Source organism: Microtus ochrogaster, linkage group LG1 (assembly GCF_000317375.1).
Source record: "Microtus ochrogaster isolate Prairie Vole_2 linkage group LG1, MicOch1.0, whole genome shotgun sequence".
NCBI classification, from domain to species: domain Eukaryota; kingdom Metazoa; phylum Chordata; class Mammalia; order Rodentia; family Cricetidae; genus Microtus; species Microtus ochrogaster.
The window spans coordinates 53,261,997-53,267,413 of record NC_022027.1 but is presented as its reverse complement, the minus strand read 5'-3'; the positions used below and the strand labels follow the sequence as shown (position 1 = coordinate 53,267,413).

Genomic DNA, 5,417 nt, shown 5'->3' with positions numbered 1-5,417 from the left:
AACTAAATTTGGGCTGCAGATAGGAACGCAGTACAGGGACTTGATCAGGGAAAAGAGCAAACACTGGCACCGCGTCCACATAGGTAAAGGTCTCTTTAAGAAAGTGATCTCCCAGTCACAGCAGGCAGCATTTTTCTATGGCAAGGTTCCCAGGTATTCTGTGCAGAGATACTGTGTCCCCTAGAAATGTCAGTACATTTTCAGAAGAAAAAAAAATTGCTGTCATTGGAAAAGAGCTTGGTGATACAGTCATCAGAATTTAGGTGTTTGCTCCTTCAGCAGAATAAGTGTGGTTTATCGGAAAGCCTTCCAGTAAATTGGGTTTTGGATATTTCAAGAAAATTATATCCATGTATTATATATATCATTTTATTTTTCCCTCCAACATTTAAATATAGAGCCAAGATGCTGCTTTGACTGCCTTATGCAGATAACTTCCAAGGGCATTGCAATCTGGCCACAGAAAAGAGCAGCTACTCCTAGGGCAGGAGGATCTGAAGCAGCCACAAGGTTGTTTACATGGTCTGTTTCTGCTGCAGAGCAATGTGTCTGTACGACAGCACTGGTGATAACTTTCACGAAAACAGGCTAAGTCATATGGGACAGGCCACAGTTGGCAGGGAAGGAAGGCGGGTGGTCAATGAGCCAGGCGTTACCTGTGCAGTTTTTACCTCTCTCCCCGTGCTATGATTGTCAAGCCTGCAAGGTCTTGCAGAATGCTGATCAACATATTTAAAATGGTTGCAGTAATGGCCAGTTCTCTCCGAGAGGCTTCAGTAGACATCCATCCTCAGTGAGCATGTATGTTTCAGTACAGCCAGCCATGCTCATGAATGAATTCACGAGCTTCCAACTCCACTTTGCAACCATTGGGATTTAGGGCTAGGTAGTTTGATGGAGCAGTCTTGTATGCGGTTCCTTTCTTTTTAAAAACCTTAATCTTACCCTCAATATTGACACAAAGTATTGGATTAGTTAGTTTGTCTACAAACAGCAGAAGGGATCGTCTCTCCCCTACAATAGGACTGGAAAAGCAGATGAGAAAGGCAGAATGACCTTAAGTCTGAGTTTCCAGCTTCCTAACTGGCCTCTCCTTCCCTCCTGGCCTCTCCTTCCCTCCTGGCCTTAGTAGCTTTCATTTGTGGGGCTCTGGTTTTTGCAAAATCTTTGCAATTGTAATGAGAGAGATTCCAGGTGACGGGGAAGCCAAAAGTACCCGGGGAGTGGCAAATTCAGCTGCCTCCAGCTTCCTGCTTGCTGTCCCCCTAAAATCCAGCATCTGCTGGGGGAGGTGTGCGTTTGCATGCGGGAAGGGGGTGATTCTGAACAGCTCCCACAGGGACTGACTGTGTTCTCACTGTGACTGTCTGGTGTAACTGCAGCTAGTACTACGGTTTCTAGTGCGTGGTGGAGATGTTGCAAGGTTAAGAGGAGAGTTGATCATGGGTGCTATAAAATGCGGTTATTTTAAATTCATGACAAAACTCTTTCACTGTATGCTAAGGAACATCAGAAAGCAAACGATGTTCGCCTAATTTAAGTGTTCAAAGGCACATACATATACTGAAAGTTATATTACATCCTCATGTAACTGGATCTATCTCTTTGAATAAAAGCTTAGCTACAAAGTTTTCCATCCTGATGATAAAAGATAAAGACCATTGAGGTTTCCTTGTTTGTTAGACTCAGGGTCAGGCATTTTTTTCCTCCTTGTTCTAGAGCTGACCTCCGGTCATATTTGTAACTAGAGCATGGATGTAGAGTGGAATTGTGAGTAAATCAAACAGATCTTTGGTCGCTCATTGGAAAACTGGCTGCACAAGGAGCAAACACATCTCCACACAGAGGGTCTCATCCTGTTCCTCCGGCTTCCTCCGAGAGTCTTCTGGAAGCTTCCGCTTGGCATTGTGGCAGTCTTGCATGGAGAGACGCAGAAGGGTCCGGTACCAAGAAAGGGATGCTGTGCTCTATGAGCTGTGGGCTTGCCTCCCGCCACACATGCTTCTGTTATGGCATCTTCCTCAGAGCATGGAGGAGGCATGGGGAGGATGGCCCTCAGACTCTGGGGAGAGAAGCTTTCTCAGTCAAGAGGAACAGAATCCATTGGCTTCTTTAGCATACTGAGATTATTTATTGCATTACATAATCCTGAGTGGAGACACTATGCAGCTAATTCTGATAAGATGGCTTGCTGCATATTGCTTGAAGAGAACTGTCTTTTAGAACGGAGCCTGTATTTTCAGAAATACATGTTCAGGCATCCATGTTCAGGCATACATGTTCAGGCATCCATGTTCAGACATACATGTTCAGACATACGTGTTCAGGCATATATGTTCAGACATACGTGTTCAGACATACGTGGAAGCCTGTGTTTCCCCAATGTTTTCACACTGCAGTTTCAGTATTTTGAGCAGAATTTTCTCTTGTTTTGAGTATATTTCAATCCCATGAACAAATTAAGGTGAAGAAAGGAAACTTAAAGAATCTATATGTCTTGAGGGCCATTGTTTCCCCTATGTTTAATGTAGAAAAAAAATCGTTTTTTTTTAAAAAATAGAGAATCTTAGACAGGTGGTGGTGGCGCATGCCTTTAATCCCAGCACAAGGGAGGCAGAGGCAGGCGGATCTCTGTGAGTTCAAGACCGGCCTGGTCTACAAGAGCTAGTTCCAGGACAGGTCCCCAAACTACAGAGAAACTCTGTCAAACGAAAACAAAAACAAACTAAAAGAAAACAAAACAAGTAGAGAATCTTGGTAAAAATGAGTAGAGATACTGGGTAACACTGCAAAACCCATGAACGAAACCTCTATGTTTGAAAGCTGGCTCCAAACACTCCTGTTTTCAGTAAGGGTTTGTAGTTTAAATGACATTTCGGACACCCAGCAAGCTACTCTGGCTTTCTCGCAGTTCATCTCCTCAGCATCTACAAGCTACAAGATCCATAGACTTAAGAGATCAGTGCTGGTGGGAATGGAAACCCAAGTGTTGCATAGAAAGATAAATGGCGGGAGGCTCCTCCTGCAGCGGTACTCCAGTCGTAGCTGCTCAGACACCCGAGAGCTGTGCAGAGAGAAGGTGCAGCCATGGCGCAGGGCACCCAGCATTGCCCAGCAGCCTGCACCGTGAGAGGCAGGAGTCTACCGATTCCTCACCCCACCCCCACCCCTCCTTCTTTAACATGAGGAACGAGACAAAACATAAGCAACTGAGATGTAGAGACTCTCAAAATCCATGTCAGTGGGTTTTCCTCACAGAAATTAAACCGAGTCCTGGTTTGTAGCTAGTGGCCTTCCTGGATGTACCAGATGCTTTCTGAGTGTGAGACCTTGGAGTCATTGCTGTCATTCTATATAGAAATAGGACCTGAAACCCCAAAGTGTAAAGGGAGGTCCCCAGGTGGTGTGGGACAATTCTGTATTCTGTCAATTATATTTTAAATAAATGCTGATTGGCCAGTAGCCATGCAGGAAGTATAGGCAGGACAACCAGACAGGAAGTAGAGGTGGGTCAATGAGAACAGGAGAATTCTGGGAAGGAGGAAGCCCGTTCCTCGCCCAGTCCTGCTCAGACATGGAAGAAGGAAGATATGACCTGCCCTGCCGAAAAAGGTACCGAGCCATGCGGCTAACATATACTAGAATAATGGGCTAATATAAGTTAAAAGAGTTAATAAGAAGCCTGAGCTAATGGGCCAATTAGTTTATTATTAATATATACCTTTGTGTGATTTCTTTGGGGCTATACCAGCTGTGGGAACTGGGCAGGACAGAAACCCCAACGAGCAAGCCCTCATGTTACAGAAAGAACCCTCAGTCTATACCCACGTCTACTTACTTGGCTATGCTTATTCCCTGTATGTGGGAGGAGACGTTGCCTTCAGGTCTGTCTTGCTCAGCCTAGCACACAGTAGGCACACAGCAGGCACACAGTAAGTTTCTATCGGATGAGAGCTTGCTGTGGTAGAAGAGCGTGAGGTGATAACACATTTCAACCATTGGAGTCGATGCTTATGTCGGGAGTTGAGTTCATTAGTGAGAGCGGGATAGTTTGATGGTCAGTGCAGTAGGACCAGTGAGGAAGATACTGCACTCTCGAGACACCCTGGGATGTTGGAAGTCGAGTAGTGGGTAGTGGTGAGAAAGGTATTCCTAGTAATCACTGGAAGACCCTGGTTGGGATAAGACTCTTACCTGACTAGAAAGGAGGATTATTTCCGGACTTGACAAGATGGAAGTTAAGCTCGTGGTTTGGCAATAGGTAGAAAGCTGAAAACTGGCATAGGCCTTGAGACTCTGCTCTAAACTAATACGGCAATAAGGGAAAGAGTGGGTCTGTGGTAAAATCGGATGACGATGGCAGCCTCTTTTGCCTTCAGACCAACATCAACTTAGTTTGAGGTCCGGCCCTCTCCTTTCTGTTGGTAACCGGGTAGCCATTGTTCTGGTGAACTCTACTGTAAAAGAAGATTGTGTTCCACTGGAAGCTGAACTGATGGATCTCAGAACTAAGTCTACAGCTAGAAAAGCAAAGATCCTGCTCATTCAAATCATTATTAATTTTTTTTGCTCAGATTTTAAAAACATCTAGCTGTTTTTCTATGAAGGACACCAAAGTTCCTTTATTTGCAACAAATTCTAACAAAAGTTATTACCTCACATGTCTGATGTCATCTCCCTGATCCTTGCCACATGGGAAAATTCCTTTATTGTATTTGATGTTGGTATTTTGGTTTTAACAGTGCAAGTGAAATTAAATGTGAAATCTTAAAATCAAATTGATGCATTATTTTGCTCCGATTTTAGGCTAGTGTGAGAACACCACCGGCAGGACCATCTCAGATCTTGGTTATGGCAACTCATGCAAGATGCTGTTGAATTAGACTGCTTTCCTATCGATGAGAAACCACACAAGCAGTGGTGAGTGGAAACTCTGCAAGTATTCCTTAGTAGAACATTGACAGTCAATGTGGACAGCTTACCTATCACGTATTGTCTCATATATGGATCTGGAGAAATTCTGCTCTGAATGGTGTCAACCTGGGTAAAAATCAGTAGGAAAGAGCATGCGCCTTAGTTGATGGTGTGGTTATTCCAACACCACTTATAATTCTGGGGATTTTTAAGATATCCCGTCATTCCGTCTCCACAGGCTGGCTCCAGTTAACAACACTGCGTTCTAGAGCAACAGCTGGGTAACATTATTTTAAGTGGTGTTGTTAGTTTACAGCATGTTTCTATACTGATTCAACTCCTTCAGTGGAAAAATTAGTTCTGAGCTAAATTATAATGCTTCATTCCTTTCAGAACTGCACACACACACACACACACACACACACAAATGCACATACACCACATGCACACCACACACACACACAAATGCACATACATCACATGCACACCACACACACACACAA

At 44.1% G+C, this 5,417-nt stretch overlaps 1 protein-coding gene across 5 annotated transcripts in view; it reads left to right on the top strand.

Annotated features, from left to right (window-relative positions):
• Mapk10 (mitogen-activated protein kinase 10) overlaps positions 1-5,417 on the top strand; it is a 297,033-nt gene that overhangs the window by 1,250 nt on the left and 290,366 nt on the right. For all 5 annotated transcript variants that reach the window (XM_013350889.2, XM_013350890.2, XM_026785125.1 and 2 more), the window contains one exon: positions 4,807-4,920. The gene's annotated coding sequence lies outside the window, so the exon portion shown is untranslated. The remainder of the gene's footprint in view (positions 1-4,806; positions 4,921-5,417) is intronic.